Source organism: Trichosurus vulpecula, chromosome 4 (assembly GCF_011100635.1).
Source record: "Trichosurus vulpecula isolate mTriVul1 chromosome 4, mTriVul1.pri, whole genome shotgun sequence".
In the NCBI taxonomy this organism is placed as follows: Eukaryota; Metazoa; Chordata; class Mammalia; order Diprotodontia; family Phalangeridae; genus Trichosurus; species Trichosurus vulpecula.
The window spans coordinates 31,374,212-31,393,533 of NC_050576.1; the positions used below are offsets into that span (position 1 = coordinate 31,374,212).

Genomic DNA, 19,322 nt, shown 5'->3' on the forward strand with positions numbered 1-19,322 from the left:
GGACACCATTCCTGATGCTCTAGCTCATCCATGCTCTCTTCTTCTTCAAACCATCTTGGATCTATTCATCTCCGTCAATAGATCTCCCCCCCACCCTGCCCTCACCCTAGGAGACTGTAATCTCCTTGAGGGCAGGGACACTATTTCATTTTTGCTCCTATACTCCTAACTCATTGCCCTGAATTCAGTTTTCTCCAAGCTCCTAATTATAAAAACGAGGAAAACTGAGGTTCAGAGGACAAAAATGATTCTACCAAAGCCACAGATGATGTAAATCTGGAACCCATACTTATTGATTCATGGCCCAGGACCCTTTCCTCTGGACGTTTTCTTTAGAATGTGCTTCGGGAAAGATTTTCCAAAATAAATAAATAGATAAATGGAAGGAAGGAAGGGGGAGGAAACAGAGACACAGAGAGAGAGAAAGGGAGGGAGAGAAGGATCAAGGGAAGGAAAGAGAAGGAAGGGGGAGAAAGAAAGGAGTGAGAGGGAAGGAAGGAAGGAAAGGAGGGAGGGAAGGAAGGGAAGAAAGGAAGGAGGTAGAGGGAAGGAAGGAGGAAAGGAAGGAAGGAAAGAGGAAGGAAAGGAAGGAGAGGGAGAAAAAGAAGGAAGGGAGGGAAGAAAGAAAAGGAGGGAGGGAAGGAAGGGAAGAAAGGAAGGAGGTAGAGGGAAGGAAGGAGGAAAGGAAGGAAGGAAAGAGGAAGGAAAGGAAGGAGAGGGAGAAAAAGAAGGAAGGGAGGGAAGAAAGAAAAGGAGGGAGGGAAGGAAGGGAAGAAAGGAAGGAGGTAGAGGGAAGGAAGGAGGGAAGGAAGGAGGAAAGGAAGGAAGGAAAGAGGAAGGAAAGGAAGGGGGGAGAAAAAGTAGGAAGGGAGGGAAGAAAGGAAGGAGGGAGAGATGGAAGAAAGGAGGGAGAGAGAAAGAAAGAAGAAAGGGAAGGAAGAGAGGAAAGGAAGAAGGGAAGGAGGGAGAAGAAAGAAAGTTTGAGCCCTTCATGGGGCAGATTATTGTTAACTGAAAAGTCTGTTAAAGCTGAGTGGGTCACTCATGAGAGATGCCAGATGCTCCCAGCATTCCTGGGCATACATTTCCTGTGACATATTTGACCGGTGGTCACACTGGCAGCCCTGTCTGGCTCCCAGAGGGAGTCTAGTTAGATATCCCTACTTCCTTCCCAGAAGGAAGGGTCCTGGAATTCGGACCTTGGGGCAAAGGATGAAGTGAAATGGTTGCTGCTTTTAGCCTGGACCAGAAATAATGCTGTTATCGTCTTGGCAGGAATCAGAGCCGGGGGTCATTGGGGCCTGGGCCTGCCAGCCATAGTCTGGGGGGTGATGACAGATGTCAGGAGGCTGTCGCTTCGGCTAAAAGCTCACCCTTCTCCAGACCTTCCAGTAAGACAAAAACGCTGCTCCGGCTAGCCGTGGGATGTTGTTCCTTGCAGCCCAGAGCTAGGGGACACGGGTACTCCAAAAAGCAGGATGGGCTTCCTTGTTTTGTCCTGGAATGAGTCGCAGGCTGGGCATCAGCAAGCCCAGGCTCTGGGCAGATCCTGGCTGAGGGACTCCAGGCAAGGCGCCATTTGCTAATAGACACCCCAGCTTCCTTCCTCCTGGTCTCTGCAGTTTAGTAAAATGCCTTCCATCCCCCAACAACCAGGGGTGGGGAGGGTGAAAATAAGATGATCTCTTCATTGCCAATGAGGGCAGCAGACACGAGGGGAAAGGAAGTGATCTGGCCAGGGTCACACAGGTAGAGAGTTTTCAGGCCCAGGCCTCTGAATTGGAAGCTCTGAGGTGCCAGAGAAAAGCCTTGATCCTGGCCTGGGAGGCCCCCTGTTCAATACTCACCTCAGATGCTTTCTAGCTGGGCAAACCTGGTCTACAAAGCTTAAAATGGGAACGGTCAAGATTGAGTTCTTGTCTCTGGTAATTCAGCTAGAAAATGAGAGAGCCAGGCCCAGAGCCCAGAGCTCCCAACTTCAGCTCAGACCACACTGCCCCTCTCGCAAACGTCCACCCACAGAACCCTGCAGAGCGGGGATTTGAAGTCAGGTGAACTGGATTCAAATTCTAGCCCTCCTCACTGCTATCTGTGTGACCACAGACAAGTCATTAAATTGTCTTCAGCCTCGGTTTCCTTATCTGTCAAATGATGGGGGTGGAAGGACTAGCTGGCCTCAGAGGTGCTCTACAGCTGTGACTCCAGCTTCCCTTAGGTGCTGACATTCCACTGTTAGGGATTCCTTCCTTTGGAGCAGGGGCAAGGGAAGGGAGAGGCACCAGACCAAAATCAGCCAACTTCCCTATGTCTCACCAGTTGAGTATCAACTCCTTGAGGGTAGAGACTGCTCTTGCCTCGTCTTTGTACCCGTATGGCCTAGCCAAGGGCCTGCAAATAGAAACTGACTAGTAAATGCTTGATGAATGAATGAATGAGTAAGTGAATGAATGAGTGAATGAATGAATAAATAATGAATGAATGAGTGAATGAATAAGTGAGTGAATGAATAAGTGAATGGATGAATCAATGAATGAGCGAATGGCCAAGGCTGTCCCTTTGCCCCCATGCCAGGGCCCTCCCTCTTCTCATCAGCCCCTTGTTCCCCAGGATGTGTAAACAGAGCCAAGAGAATGTAGAGAGGAGCCAGGGGCCCATCAAGGCTGATTTATGGGGATTGATAAGGAGAAATAAGTGAATCGGAGCCCCTGTGAGCACTAAGTGGATTGGAGGCGGGTGGGAGGGAGATAGTGCCCTGCTTCAGATGTCTTAGAAGCTCAGACAAATAGTCAGGAGGACTCCATGAAGGCCATGGGAAATACAGGCAGGTCAGCTGAATTGTGCATCTCTGGGTAAGTCCATCCTCCTCCCTGGGCCTCAGTTTCTGCATCAGTAGAATAGGGAGACAGACGATTGCTCTGCTCGCCTCACCAGGCTATTCCAAGGGGATGCTTCTGTGTCCATTCAATGTGTCTATAGACTATGCTTGCTATCTGGCTGGTCCTGGGCTGGGGCAGAGATCAAGACAAAGCAGGAGACCCCTGGACAGGCATCATGAGTTCCCAGGATGCTTGGGGGGCAAGATGCCCACCCTTGAGCCAGAGGAACAGTGGTGGCTGTAGACTCCAGAGCCAGCCAGGCCAGCTCATTTCCTTCCTTCTTCGACATCTGACATTAGCACTGAGAAGGTTACTGATGGTCAGAGACATCCTGTGATTTGTTCAGTCACACAACCAAATCTAGAACCCAGAAGCCCCCTAGGGATGTGATGGGGAGCTCACTACCTTTCAGCATAGCCCGGTTCACTTTGGGCCAGCTCTGACTGTAGGCCAGAATGGACCTCCCAGGGCAGCAGTGTTTACTCCTCTCTGAGGCGTGCTTCACATCACATCATTTGTCAGTTTCCTCTGTCCTTTGTATTCTCAGGGCTTAACACAGCACTTGGCATGTAGTAGGCACTGAATATATAAATGCTTGTTGATGGATGTCACCCTAAACTCGAGGCTAAGAGAAGTGTGTGTGTGTGTGTGTGTGTGTGTGTGTGTGTGTGTGTGTGTAGGAACTGCTGTCCCTGCCAGTGTAGGGAGGAGCCATTCCAGAAGTGGCCTCCAACCTAGGCCTGGAAGGACAGGCCAGATTTGGATCATGGGGTGGGGTGAAGGCATTGCTGGCATCAGGTATGGTATGAACAAGAACCCAGGGATGGGCATTGGTCTGTGATAGATAGGGGACCTGTAGAGAAAGAGTGAGGAAGAACTTGGGGTCAGGTTGAAAAAGGGGAGTTAGAAAGGCAGCTGATGGAGCACTTGGTGCTTCAGTTTCCCTAGCTGGTCAATGGATCCAAAACCTCCTTTCTCTCTCCCCTCCAGTCCCTGTCCCTAAAGATCATCTATAAATAAGGGCCTGGTTCCAGAGGCCTGGGCCCTGGGGCGATGGGAGATACCAGAGTGGAAGGCAAGATCTCAGACTAAGATCATAGTGCCTTCTCCTCCCCTCATCCCTACATATTCCTGCCCCCCGCCCCATACTCTCTGGGACTATCTCTTTCTGGGTTTCCTTTCATTCTCTGCCCACACACCAAAGGCCCACACAAGCTCAGAGGCAGCCACTGGGCTCAGGGAAAGAGCAGTGACGTCAGATAATTAGTCACAGCCCCCCACAAACTCTCCCTTCACAGAATGAGACCCAAGGAGCTTAGCACAGTCCAGGTTTCTGCCACGTTGTCTACGAGCGTATGACCATCTGTGGGAACTGAAGTTGCAGGCCACAAGGAAAAACATTTATTCTGTGGGAGAAGGCAGCATCCCAGAGCCTACCTCTAACTCTTACGAACAGAAATGGAGGCTGGCATCAGGGGGTAGTGAGGTTCCCGTCTCTGGAGGTGTTAAAGCAGAGGCTGCCGAGCTCCGGTAGAAACTGGACTAGAAGAGATTGGGGTCTCTCCTGGTTCTGCCAAGCCCACCATCCTCCTGCTCTCTGACAGATGAGAGCTGACAAAAGTTTAGGCATCTGGCGCTGATGCGGATAGAGCCCTGGGCCTGACTTGAGTGTCAAATGCAGCCTCAGACACTTACTAGCTGTGTGAGCTTGGGCGAGTCACTTAACCTGTGTTTGTCTCAGTTTCTCATCTATAAAATGGAAGTAGTGATAATAGCGGCCTTAGGGTTGGAGGGGCCTCATGGGGCATCAGACCCAACCCACAGCTGCACCAGAATCCTCTCCCTACCCCCTACCTGACAAGCAGTCCCCAGTGCTATTATTATCCCCAGTAGTTTTTACAAATGAGGAAAGTGAGGCACAGAAAAGTTACATGATTCACCCAGGTCACCCAGCTAGTGTCTGAGGCTGGATTTGAACTCAGGTCCTTTTGACTCCAGACCCAGTGCTCTATCCACTACAACTCCTAGCTTCTGAAACCAAGCCTTATCCCCTCTTCCATGTGACAGTCCACCAATGCATAAAGACAACTATCATGTACCTGAGTCTTCCCTTCTTCAGGCTAAACAACCCCAGTTCCTTCACCCAGTTCCCAGCTTCAGACCTTCCCTTCATCATCATAGTCTCCATCTCTGGATATTCTCTGATACAACATGCCCTTCCTGGAAGGCAGCTTCCAGAATGGAACCCAGCACTGGAGAGGCAGAGGACAGGATGGTCATCCCTATAGTTCAGGGTGTCACTCAAGATTACACTGGCTTTCCCAGCTAGCATTTCATAAGGTTGACTTGTATTGAACTTGCAGGCCATCAGACCCCCAGATTGTTTTCAACTATGCCTTCCCCATCTCCTATTCATGTACTTGGTTTCTGAATTCCAGGCATGTGAGCGTTGGTGGTTCTCTCTATTGAATGGCACCTTATCTGACTTGGTTTATTTAGTCATATAGTCTAAGGTTCTGTTAATCATCTGTGCAGTATTATGAGGAACACAAGAATTATGAGCGCCCACCACAGCCCCTCTTACCACACACATGTCTATTGGGCATCTGCAGCACAAAGGGGTTGGTTGTGGGGACAAAACTGACTCATCGTGATGGAAATGCCGAGAGGAGAGAGAGGTGAGTGAAGGCCAATGTAGTCAGAGCAGGCTTCCTGGAGGAGGCCAGAAGGTTGAGGGAGGAGTTGAGCAGGTGGAGAGAATAAGGAAAAGGTCATTCAGGCATAGGGGGGATGGTAGGAGATGCCAACAAGGCAGATTGAATGGGAGGAGGCAGCAGGGAAAAACTGCCCAAAAGGCACCACATTCAATGGGAAGAACACAGGATTCAAAACCAAAGGATATGGGTTAAAATCCTGACTGCCACTATCTATGTGACTTTGGGAAAGTCAGTTAAGTTTCATAGATCTCAGTTTCTTTATCTGTAAAATGAGGGGATTGGACCAGAACGGCCTCTCAGGGCCTTTGCCGTTAAAAAGCTGGGATTCTCTAATCCTATGTTAAAGACTAGACCGCGATGTCAGAGCTAGAGAGAGACTTAGAACAGGGGATTTCAGAGCTGGGAGGGCCCTTAGAACAGGGAATGTCAGAGCTGTAAGGGCCCTTAGAACGGGGGATGTCAGAGCTGGGAGGGGCCTGAGAACAGGAAATGTCAGGGTTGGGAGGGGCCTAGAACAGGGGATGTCAGAGGTGGAGGGCTTGGTACATAGCAGACATTTACTCAACGGTTCTGGAATTGTTCATACTTTCCCCCTCCCACCATCCTGTGTGGGTTCACAGGATCCGCATCTTTCTAGATAGAATGTTAGCTCCCTGAGGGCAGGGACTGTTTCATTTCAGTCATTTTCTGTAATGCTGGGTATGTATCAAGTGCTTACCAATAACCATAACAGTAAGAATGAACAGACAGCATTGAAATAGTACTTTTAGGTTTGCAATCATTTGACTTATCTCCTTTAATCCTTATAACAACCCCAGGAAGTGGGTCCTGTCAGCCTCATTTTACAGATGGCCAAACTGAGGCTGAGTGGCTTGCCCAGAGTCACGCAGCTGGTAAGTGTTTGAGGAAGGATCCTGACTCAAGTCGTGCTGACTCCAGGTCCAGGGTCAATCCACTGGACCACCCAGCTGTGTGATGAAATCAAGCTGAAGCCCAGCAGGTGATCCGGGCAGAGGACACCCAAACCCTGCCCTCAGGATCTCACCTCTGAGCAGGGAGCCAAGAAGAGCTAAGTAGGGGACCACAAATTACTCGAGTCTCTGGGAGAGGCCGTGAGGGCAGAAGAGGGGCCCAAGGCAGGATGAAGGAGAAGCCCCAGGAGGAGGGGGCCTCTTTCTCTCCCTCAGAGGGGGCTTCTAGTCCAAGCTGGAACCTGCCCTGGACAGTCTATCACTAGGCAAGGAGCAGCTTCCCTCATTGGCAGCTCGAGCAGCTGGGAAGCAGTTAAGCTCCATCCTGCCTCCCCCAGGCCCCAAGAGCTGGGCGGGGGGCCAGGAAGGAATTTTTATGTCAATTTTTCTCTGGTGCTTTTTTTTTCCTTTTCTGTTCATTAACCAGTGTGAAAGAAAATGAAATTGTATATTTAAGGGCAGTCCAGTGGTTGCGGAGGAACAGAGGGTCACCACGGGATCCTGGGGAGCCTGGCAGGGAATGTCAGGGGGCTGGGGAGAGGGGAGGGAACCACCCTTCCCTGCCAAGCCTGGAGGTGTGATTCTGCCTCATCTGGGGCCGCTTCGAGTGGTAGTGAGAACACAGAGAAAATAAGACCAAAGTCAGAGGCATGAACCCCATGTGGATTCCAGAGCTGTTTCCTGTCCTCAAACTGAGGCCAGCCTTGGGACCAGCCTGAGCCCCGAACCCACCATAGCCTGGAGGATGAAGCAGACAGAAGCTTTTATCCATTTCCCTATAGGAACCCCTTTTTTATTGCCCTTTCTACTTAACATCTAAAGAAACTGAGGTGCAGAGAGGTTTAGAACTCTTTTAAGGTCATAGCACTCAATAATCGAGCATTTATTAAGCCCCTACAGTGTACCAGGCACTGCAGATACAAAGACACAAGGAAGGGTTCTTGCCCTCAACGAGTATATACTCTATGGGAGAAGGGAGGGAGAAGCCCTCCCTCCAATCCCCCCCCCAGTCTGAGGAAGAGCTCAGAATCTCCACACATTAAACTGATGGGCAGAGGGAGTGAGAAATCAGGTCCTCTTCTTAAGCTCTTCTGAGTGGGTGGTCCTTCTGGTGGAAACAAAGTGACAAGGAGGAAGCTCAGAAGCCAGTCAAAGCACCTTGGGTGCTGAAAGTTCTCACAGCAATATTCCAGACAAGCAGGCATTGAACCCAGACCAGGCAATGATAAACCCAGCGCTCTGCAGGGAGGGGGACAGAAAACCAGTGGCATGGCCTACCCCCCATGCATCCCCCTATCAGCTAACTGGAGTCACCTGCTCATGGAAGGACACTTTCCAGGGTTACCCTCGCTCTAAAGTTCCCAGAGAAGGCCCATGTCATCACTGCCCTGATGATGTCACTGCCCTTTGATGTCATCACTGACCTGATGATGACATTAACGCCCTGATGATGTCATTGCCACCCTGATGAAGTCATCGCCCACAGGGCTGGGCCTAGTTCATACTCTCTGTAGCCTCCATCTCCATATGTGCCATCCTAGCCCACTCTGGGAGCTCTGGTAGCCAAAATGGAGCTGATTTTTCAATTTAGGAAAAGCTGGGGAAAGAGCTCCCAGATCCTGAGGGCAGCTTCTGTGTGCCACCCCAAGTCTGGGAAAAGCCCAAGAAGCCCAAGACCGAAGGAACAGGGAGGGAGGCCCTCGTCCCTGCAGGTTCCCTAGGCAAGGTCTCAGCCTGACTGCGCCCCAGCTCTCAGCCTTCCCTCCCACATGTTCCCCTGCAGGCTCTTGCGGCTCTGGGCCAGATGCCTCCTTCTCCACTTAACGGCCTTTCCCTAAAGGAGGAGATGGCTCATCTCCAGCTGCTCAGAGGGAAGTGGCCTCTTCTTATGCTGGGGGATTCTGAGGTCTCTGGGCTGGAGCTGCTTGTCTCCTGCTCATAATAGCTCACAGGTGTTTAGAATTGAGAATTGTAGGATGTCAGAGGAGAATAAAGCATTAGAACAGAGAACAGGGGATGTCAGAGCTGGGAGGGGCCTGAGAACAGGGGATGTCAGAGCTGGGAGGGGCCTGAGAACAGGGGATGTCTGAGCTGAGAGGAGCCTGAGAACAGGTGATGTCTGAGCTGAGAGGAGCCTGAGAACAGGGGATATCAGAGATAGGAGGGGTTTGAGAATAGGGAATGTTAGGGCTGGGAGGGGCCTTTGAACAGGGGATGTCAGAGCTGGAAGAGACCTTAGAATAGAAAAAGGCAGAGCTCAGAGGGACCTGAAATTCTACTCCATTTATCTGCTGCATTTATCTATTTCTCTGTCTATCTGAGAGAAAGACTTGAGTTCAATAATTAGGAGGCAATCCTGTAGGTGCCATTAAAAAGCTTGGCCTAGTGAACCAGTTGAGGTTGAATGGGGGTTGGGGGTGAGGGAGAAATTGAGGGAAACTGGAAGAAGAACCAACTCAAGTCTGGTCCTGATCCTACTTCTGGGCTATGAAAGAAATGAGGTCAAGGACAATTAAGGGGGACTAAATGGATTAAAACGCACTTGGATAATTATGGAGTGGAACCTGAATATGTAGACTGAAGAAGGAGAAGGCAGTTAGTGAGGGAGCAAATAGAATAAACAGAGAATTACATTCATTGATAGAGTGGGTTGGATTCAGAACAAATTGGCTATAAAAGTTTTAACTTTTAAAAATTAATAATTGACTGTAAAACTTCTTAACCAGGTACGCAGGGTTGAAGTGCGGCTCTGTAGCTGTTTGTTCTTTCAGTCATGTCAGACTCTTGGTGACCCTATGGGCCACAGCACGCCAGGCCTTTCTTGCTTCCACTGTCTCTTGAAGTCGGTCCAAGTGCATATTTGTTACTTCCATGACACTCTCTATCCATCTCATCCTCCGCCATCCCCTTCTCCATTTGTCTTCAATCTTTCCCAACATCAGGGTCTTTTCCAATGAGTCCTGTCTTCTCCTTATGTGGCCAAAGTCTTTACATTTCAGCTTTAGTATTCGTCCTTCCAAAGAGTATTCAGAATTCATTTTTTTTGAGCATTGACTGATCCGATCTTCTTGCCATACAAGGGTCTCTCAAATGTCTTCTCCCGCACCACAATTCAAAACCGTGGATTCGGCGGCACTCAGCTTTCCTTATAGACTAATAGAGTTTTATCAAGGTAACTTTCTGGTCATAACAAACATTCTTTTTCAACAACCCAAAAGGCAACTCTACACATGGACACTACCAGATGGTCAATACCATAACCAGACTGATTATATACTTTGCAGCCAAAGGTGGAGAAACTCTATACAGTCTGTTAAAACAAGACCAGGAACTGAGTGTGGGTTAGATCAGGAGCTTCTTATTGCAAAATTCAGACTTAAATTGAAGAAAGCAGGGAAAACCATCACATGCATAGGTATGACCTAAATCACATCCTTTGTGACTATGAAGTAGAGGTGATGACTAGATTTAAGGGATTAGATCTGGTAGATAGAGTGCCTGAAGAGCTATGGACGATGTTGAGGTATGAAAACCCACAGCGTCAAGGAACAAGGCTGAAAATTTCCTTGGTTATAAAGAACAGGGGATATTGTGCAGGTCTTTGCACTAGGGGTGTGATGTTGGTTTTTCTGCCAGAATCCAGTGATTTTTTTTCTGTGTCCCAAATGTAGAACTCAAGAAACTTTCAAGTGAGAGATCACTGAGGGGCCCATAAAGGAACAAAGAATTGAAAAGTGGTACTAGCTGGTGCTTGTCTGCTCAAGGGTACTGGGGCAGCTGTTTGTCAGTTAACAACAAGCATTTATTAAGCATCTGCTACATGTCTGGCACTGTTCTGGGTGCTGAGGCTAGAAAGAAAGACAAAAACAATACCTGCCCTCAGGGAACTCACATTCTAATGAGGATAACAACATCTAAATAATTAGGTACATACAACCTACATGCAGAGTAGATGGAAGTGAACAGTTGGCCAAGGAGGTGGTGTCTGACAACACGATTTATATTTCTGGATCATATCTTGCAATGTAAGGTTGACAGATTCCTGGCCAGAGATGGAGTACTCCTAAAAAAGTCTGATTGGAATGCTTTTATCAGGCATCTTGCAAATTTTATCAAGAGAGCTTCAAACTAAAAAGGATGGGGGAGGGAGAAGAGTAATTATGTCTTCTCAAGTTAGATACTGTAGAAAGTAGCCACAAAGAATGAAGGAGAATAATTGGGATGATCACAAATTTGTGGGAGATAAAATCCAAGAAAGGGGCCATTCAAAAACTAGGTATCTCAAGTGCCCATACACCAATGCCCAGGGTTTAGGCAACACACAAGAAGAACCTGAAGCCCTAACACAAGGTGGCAACTTTGATCTCAGAGGGATCACTGAGAAGTGAGTGAGATGAGACTCATGGCTGGACAATGGCTCTGTTTGGGTATAACTTGTTTTAAAGAAACAAGACCGGGGTGACATTGGAATATACTACAAAGTGTCTGGACAAAAAAAAAGAAATAGATGAGGTATCTGGGAAATAGATCAGAAGTCTGTAATTGAGGGCTGGGGCACTTTATTTATCCAGACAACTATCTAGTAGAGATTCTCTCTCCTCCCTCCTCCTCCTTCTCCTCCTCCTCCTCCTCCTCCTTCTCCTCCTTCTTCTTCTCCTTCTTCTTCTTTCTCCTCCTCCTTCTCCTCCTCCTTCTTCTTTCTCCTCCTCCTCTCCTCCTCCTCTTCCTTCTCTCTGTCTTTCTGTCTCTCTGTCTCTGTCTGTCTGTCTCTGTCTCTGTCTGTCTCTCTCTCTCTCTGTCTCTGTCTCTCTCTGTCTCTCTCTCTCTCTGTCTCTCTCTCTCTGTCTCTCTGTCTCTCTCTCTCTCTCTTTCTCTCCCCCTACTCCCTCTCCCAAAACTGAGAGATTTATTGACTTGTCTTCATGATGATTTAGGGCAAGGGTTCCTTCATAAGGTGCAGGAACCAACAAGGAGAAACTCAAACTCTATTCTGGATCTCATTCTCATTGACAGGGAAGAATTCATTTCTGGAGTGAGGATGTCAGGAAATTTAAGGGAAATGTATACATCATCCTAGATTTTGTGAAAAACACAGAGGAAAACAATTCCATTGAGGAGGAAGAATGAGACTTGCCTGAAGGGACCAATGTGGTTGCACAGGGTACTCACCAAACAGCTTAGATTAAAAAAAAACTGAACAGAAGATGGCAGGAAGGGCAGGTAATAGAGGATGAATATAGAGGGCCTGGCATGATCCTATAAAACTTGTGTCAGCAATGCCCAAGCTAAGCATGAGCTGAGGATGGGAAGGGAAGATGGACAACAAACAGGCCTTTTTTTAGTTATGTTGGGAATAAAAAAAAGGATCAAAGAAGGGAGAGAACATTTGCTTAGAGTTTATTGGATGATGACAACAGAGATAAAGCAGAGATGGTCAGTTTTTATATTTCCTTTCTATTTTCTCTACAAAGGGAAAGGACTTTTGCATTGGAAATGACAATAAAAATGACTAACAGGGAAGTGATAGCCAAGATGAGTAGGGAGATAGGAAGAGAGCACTTAGCTACCCTTAGGGAATTCAATTCATCTGGTCCAGAGGAGCTACATTTTCCTTGAGTCCAGAAACAATGGGCAGATGCAATTGCTGAGTCAGTCAATGATATTTGAGAGATCATGGAAACTGGGAGCAGTACCAGAAGATTGGAGAAGGGCAAATATTGTCCTCATTTATAAAAAGAAAAGAAAATCAGAGTCTGCAAACTCTAGGTCAGTGGGCTTGACTTGGATTCTTGGGAAAATTCTAGAGGAGATCATTAAAGAAGATGATTGGTGAACATCCAAAGAAACAACTCCAAAAAGCTAACTGGGCTTCATCAAGAACTGGTTATGTTATATTAAAATTAAACCAATAGATGAAAGAAATGTCATAGATAGAATTTACCTAGATTTCAGCCAAGCCTTTCCTATAATATTTCATTCTATTCTCATGGGAAGTTACAGCTTAGACGATAACACAATCTAATGGATTCAGAACTGGTTAGGTGCCAGATCCAAAGAGTAGTTGCTAATGGCTCCATGTCAACATGGCAAAAGGTCTCCAGTAGAGTTCCACAGGGATCTGTGCCTTGAGTTATTTAATCTCTTTATCAATGACTTGGAGAAAGAAATAGATAGAATGTTCATTAAATTTGCAGATGACCCAAATCTGGGAGGGATTATAAAAACAGTGAAAAATACAGCTAGGATCCAACTAGCCTTGACTACCTAGAGGATCGGGCTGATTTTAATAAGACAAAATTCAGTGGGGAGAAATGTTGAGTCTTGCACATGGGTAAAAAAATAAAATCAATGTCATATGACTAAGGCAGGGGAGAAATAGTTAGATATTAATTGTTCTGAAAATGGTCTAGGGGTTTGAGTGGGACTGCAGACTCATTGTGGGTCGGCAGGGTGATCTGTATTGGTGGCCAGAAATGCTAATGTGAGTTTGGGCTGCATTAAGAACAGGCTGAGCTTCCAGGAGGGAGATGAGAGTCCCACTTTATACTCTGTCCTTATCAGACCTCTTCTGGAAGATTGTATTCAGTTCTAGACACCATGGAAGAACATTGATCAGCTGGAGAGTGGCCAGAAGAAGAGGGCTTTGAGTCCATGACACATATAGATCAGTTGATGGACCTAGACATGTTTACCTGGTGAAGAAAAGACTTTAGTGGGGATGGGGAATGGAGGAGGAGAAGAGGCAAGCATGACCACTGTATTCAAGGATTTGAAGGGCTATCCTGTAGAAGATCCGTACTTGGGCCTTTTGGCCCCAGAGGGCAGAAACAGGCCAATGAGTGGAACTTGAATAGAGGTAAATTTATGCTGGACATCAGGAAAAACTTCACAATTGTTGTTTTTCAGTCATTTTCATGACCCCATTTAGGATGTTCTTGGCAGAGATACTAAAGTGGTTTGCCATTTCCTTCTCTATCTCCTTTTACAGATGAGGAAACTGAGGCAAATAGGGTTAAGTGACTTTCCCAGGGTCACACAGCTAGTGTCTAGGGCCAGATTAGAACTCAGGAAGATGAGTCTTCCTGACAGCAGGCCTGGCACTGTATCCACGGTGCCACCTAGCTGGTCCTTGATGTCCAGAGGGAGAAACCGAGGCCCGGGGAGGGGGAGGAAGTGATTGCCTAAGATCATACAAATATGTGACATAAATAGGATTCAAATCCAGATTCTCTGACTCTAAAGACAATGTATTTTTCACCTTATCCCGTTGCCTCACAGGAAAACAATCCTAGAGCTGTCAACAGTGTCATGCAGGTAGTGAGCTCTCTGTCACTGGAGGCTTCAGAGCAGAGGCTGGGCGGCTCCTTGGCTGGTGTGTTTAGGAAGGATAACCAGCTCAGGTCCAGGTTGGCCTGGACACCATCCAAGGCCCCTTCTACCCAGAGATTCTTCATGGCTGATTCGGATTTCAAAGCCCCAAGTCCACATTCAAGGCCTGATCTTCCCAAGAAATCTCGTGCCAAGGACATATTTCCATTTGGGGGATGACTTCAGACTAGGCTCAGACCACCCACAGCCTGCCTCCCACCACCCAGCGAGGGCTGCTCCCTTCTCTCCAGTGATGGTCGTCTCTGCTCCCTGTCGAGAAATCTCTCCCTCCCTCTAACGTGGTGCTCAGAACCTCCTTCCCCCATTCACACACAGAGGCATGCACACACACACACACACACACACACACACACAGAGGCATCCCACACACACACACACGCACGCACGCACGCACGCACGCACGCACGCACGCACCCCCCAAACACATCCTCCTGGAGAGGATGACACGCTGTTTCTCTTCCTGCCAAGCTGATTCCAATCAGGCAGAAGGCAGGGCTGGGGCTAGGTTAGAGGGGAGCAGCACATCTTTAACTCATTAGATGGGAGAGGGGGAGAACACTCGGAGGAGACACTTCAAAGTGCCCGGGGGAACTGAGGTGCTATCATTGGGCCACTGTCCATGGGGGTCTGGGGCCTCATCAGAGCAAGAGATTTCCAAGCACCCCTAACAGGCTTCCTTAAACCTCCAGGTCCTAGGGCTGGAATGTGTCTCCAAGGGCCAGATGCGTCAGAAAAACAAGGAGTCCTGAGTCTGAGCTGAGAGAGCCCTGAGAACACAGAACAGGGAATGTCAGGGCTGGGAGGGAGCTTAGAATAGGAGATGTCAGAGCTGGGAGGAGTCTTAAAACAGAGAATGTCAGAACTGGGAGAGGCCTTAGAACAGGGAATGTCAGAGCTGGAAAGGATCTTAGAACAGGCAGTGTCAGAGCTGGGAAGGAGCTTAGAACAGGGAGTGTCAGAGCTGGGAGGGGCCTTAAAACAGAGGATGTCAGAGCTGGGAAGGGCCTAAGAACAAGGGATGTCAGAGCTGGGGGCTGAAATCCAAAATGCTTCCTTTCTCTGAGCCTCAATATCTAGGAGATGGAGCCAAGACGGCAGAGAGAAGACAGGAGATTTCCCTAAGCTCTCCCCAGTTTCCCTCAGAAATGATATTAAACCAAGCCTTTAAACAGATTCTGGAGTGACAGAACCTACAAAAAGATGGAGTGAGACAATTTTCCAGCCCAAGATAACTTAGAAGGACTTCAGCAAAGGTCTTTCTCACTTGGGTAAAAGGGGAGAGGAGCCCAGTACAAGTGGAGTCTGGGCAAGCCAGTGGGAGGCTCTTAGCCATAGCACAGACCAGCAACCAAGGCCCCACAGTTCTCACTCAGCAGGCCAGCTGTGGGGCATGCATCTCCAGTGCAGCAGGCAAACTTCTAGCCCTGGAACCCAGAGCACAACAGGCATGATGAGGCTGGGCCACCCTAGCACAGTGGGCAAGCCACCAGCACCTGAGGCCCTGGTGCAGTAAGCCAGTGACCAGGCCCCTGGCCCCCAGCACAAGAAGCTTGGGACAGTGCCCCCTGTGTCCCAGGAGCAGAGTTCAACTTTAAAAGCCATAAAATAGGCTAAAAAATTAACAAAAACCAGAAAAGAGCCCTGACCATAGAAACCTACTATGGCAACAGGGAAGATGAAAACATAAACTCAGAAAAGGATCAACGATGTCAAAATGCCTACAAGTGAAACCTCAAAGGAAAATATTAATTGGTCTCAAGCCCAAAAAGCCTTCTTGGAAGAGCTCAAAAAGGATTTTAAAAGTCAAATAATAGAAGTAGAAGAAAAATTGGGGAAGGAAATGAGAGATATACAAGAGAGAGTCAACAGCTTGGAAAAGGAGGGACAAAAATTGGCTGAAGAAAACAATTCCTTAAAAATTACAATTGGCCAAATGGAAAAGGAGTTAAAAAAGCTAACTGCAGAAAATAATGCCTTAAGAGTTAGAATTGGGAAAGTGGAAGCTGATGAAGCTATGAGATATCAAGACTCAGTTGAACAAAATCAAAAGAATAAAAAAGTGGAAGAAAATGTAAAATACCTCATTGGATAAACAACTGACCTGGCAAATAGATCCAAGAGAGATAATTTAAGAATTATTGGACTACCTGAAGACCGTGATCAAAAATGAGCCTGGACAGCACCTTTCAAGAAATTTTCAAGGAAAACTGCCATAATATCCTAGAACCAGAAGGTAAAATAGAACCTTTCAATAAGAATCCACCAATCACCTCCTGAAAGAGATCCTCAAATGAAAACTCCCAAGAATATTGTAGCCAAATTCCAGAATTATCAGGTCAGGAATAAAATACTGCAAACAGCCAGAAGTTAACAATTCAGGTATCAATGTGCCACACAGTCAGGATTACACTGGACTTAGTAGCTTCTACATTAAAGGGTCAGAAGGCTTGGAATATTATGCTCTGGAAGGCAAATGAGCTTGGATTACAACTAAGAATCAACTATCCAGCAAAACTGAGCATAATCTTTCAGGAGAAAAGATAGATATTCAATGAAATAAGGGACTTTCAAATTTTTCTGATGAAAAGACCTGAGCTGAACAGAAAATTTGATCTTCAAATACAAGACTCAAGAGAAGCATAAAAAGATAAGCGGAAAAGAAAAAAATGTTATTCAATATGGTTAAACTGTTTACATCCCTACACAGGAAGATGATACTTGTAACTCTTGAGAACTGTAACTCTATTAGGGCAGTTATAAGGGGCATACATAGACAGAGGGTGTGGGTATAAGTTGACTTTGATGTGATGACCTAAAAAATTAAGGCATGAAAAAAAGGATTGTACTGGGAAAAAGAGGAAAGCAGGAGACAGAATAGGATAAATTACGTCACATGAAGAGGCACAGAAGACCTATTACAGTAGAGGGAAAGAAGAGAGGGGGTGAGCATTGTTTGAACCTTATTCTCATTAGATTTGGCTCACAGAGGGAATAACATACATGTCCAGTTGGGTAGAGAAATTAATCTTACCCTGTGGAGAAGTAGAAGGAGAAGGGGGAAAGAAAAGAGAGGATTGGTGGTGTAGAAGGGAGGGCAAAAAGGAGGGCAAAAGTAGGAAGGGAAAGGGGGGAAAATGGGAGGGGGGCTTATACAGTGGAGTGGTCAGAAGCAAAACACTGGTGAGGAGGGACAGGGTGAAAGGAGAGAGAAACATATAAATGGGGTGGGGGTAATAGGATTGAGGGAAATACATAGTTAGTAATCTTAACTGTGAATGTCAATGGAATTCACTCTCCCACAAAATAGAAGCAGATAGCAGAGTGGATTAAAAACCAGAATCCTCTACTACATTGTTTACAAGAAACACATCTGAAGCAGAGAGACAGACACAGATAAAAGGCCAGAGCAGAATCTATTGTGCTTCAACCAAAGGGATAGCAATCCTCATCTCAGACAAAGCAAAAGCAAAAATAGAACTAATTAAAAGAAATAAGGAAGGAAACTACATCTTGCTAAAAAGTACCATAGACAATGAAGTAATATCAATACTAAATATATATGCATTAAGTGATATAGCATCCAGATTCTTAGAGGAGAAGTTAAGTGAGTTACAGGAGGAAATAGACAGCAAAACTATACTAGTGGGGGATCTCAGCCTCCTCCTCTAAGAAAACCACAAAATAAACAAGAAAGAAGTTAAGGTGGTGAATAGAATTTTAGAAGAGTTAGATGTGATAAGCCTGTGGAGAAAATTGAATGAAGATAGAAAGGAATATACCTTTTTCTCAGTGGCACATGGCACCTACACAAAAATTGGTCATATATTATGGCATAAAAACCTCACAGTCAATTGCTAAAAGGCAGAAATATTAAATAGATCCTTTTCAGATCATGATGCAATAAAATTATGTGTAATAAAGGGCCATGGAAAGATAGATTAAAAATCAATTTCAAATTAAATAATTTAATCCTAAAGAATGAGTGGGTCAAACAACAAATAATAGAAACATAGAAATTTCATCAAATAAATAGAATGACAGCAACAAGACAACATACCAAAATTTATGAGATGTAGTCAAAGCAGAGGAAATCAAATTTTATATCTCTAGGGAATTTTTGTATCTCTAAATACTTACATAAATAAAATAGACAAAGAACAGTACAATGAATTGGGCATGCAACTAAAAGAGCTAGAAAAGGAACAAATTAAAAATTTCCAATTAAATATCAAATTAGAAATTCTGAAAAATCAAAGGAGAGATTAATAAAGTTGAAAGCAAGAAAACTATTGAACTAACAAATAAAACTAAGATCTGGTTTTATGAAAAAACCCAATAAAATAGATAAACCTTTGGTTAAATTGATTTTAAAAAAGAAGGAAGAAAACCAGATTACCAGTATCAGAAATGAAAAGGATGAATTCACCACCAATGAAGAGGAAATTAAAACAATAATTAGGAGCTATTTTGCCCAACAGTATGCCAATAAATCTGACAATCTAAGTGAAATGGATGAATATTTACAAAAATATAAATTGTCCCCAGATTAACAGAAGAGTAAATAAAATACTTAACCCCATTTTAGAAAAAAAAGAAATTGAACAAGCCATCAACGAACTCCCTAAGAAAAAATCTCCAGGGTCAGATGAATTTATAAGTGAATTAAAGAAAGATTAATTCCAATACTATATAAATTATTTGAAAAGATAGGTGAAAGAGTCCTACCAAATTCTTTCTATGATTCAAATATGGTGCTGATACCTAAACCAAGAAGAGCCAAAACAGAAAAAGAAAATTATAGACCAATTTCCTCAATGAATATTGATGCAAAAATTTTAAATAAAATATTAGCAAAGAGATTACAGCAATTTATTGCAAGGATAATATACTATGACCAGGTGGGATTTATACCAGGAATGTAGGACTGGTTCAATATTAGGAAAACTATCAGCAAAATTGACCATATCAATAACAAAACTAACAGAAATCATATGATTATCTCAATAGATGCAGAAAAAGCTTTTGACAAAATACAAAAACTAATCCTATTGAAAACACTAAAGAGCATAAGAATAAATGGAGTTTTCCCTTAAAATGATAAGTAGTATCTACCTAAAACTATCAGCAAGCATTATATGTAATGGGGATAAACTAGAAGGTTTCTCAAAAGATCAGAGGTGGAACAAGGATGCCCATTATCATCAGTAATGATTCAATATTGTACTAGAAATGTTAGCTTTAGCAGTAAGAGAAGAAAAAAATTGAAAGAATTAGAATAGGCAATGATGAAACAAAATGACCACTCTTTCCAGATAATATAATAGTATACTTAGAGAATCCTAGAGAATCAACTAAAAACTACTTGAAAT

At 45.4% G+C, this 19,322-nt stretch overlaps 1 protein-coding gene across 1 annotated transcript in view; it reads left to right on the top strand.

Moving 5' to 3' along the window:
• TRABD2B (TraB domain containing 2B) overlaps positions 1-19,322 on the top strand; it is a 245,354-nt gene that overhangs the window by 222,049 nt on the left and 3,983 nt on the right. The gene's annotated exons all lie outside the window — the stretch shown is intronic.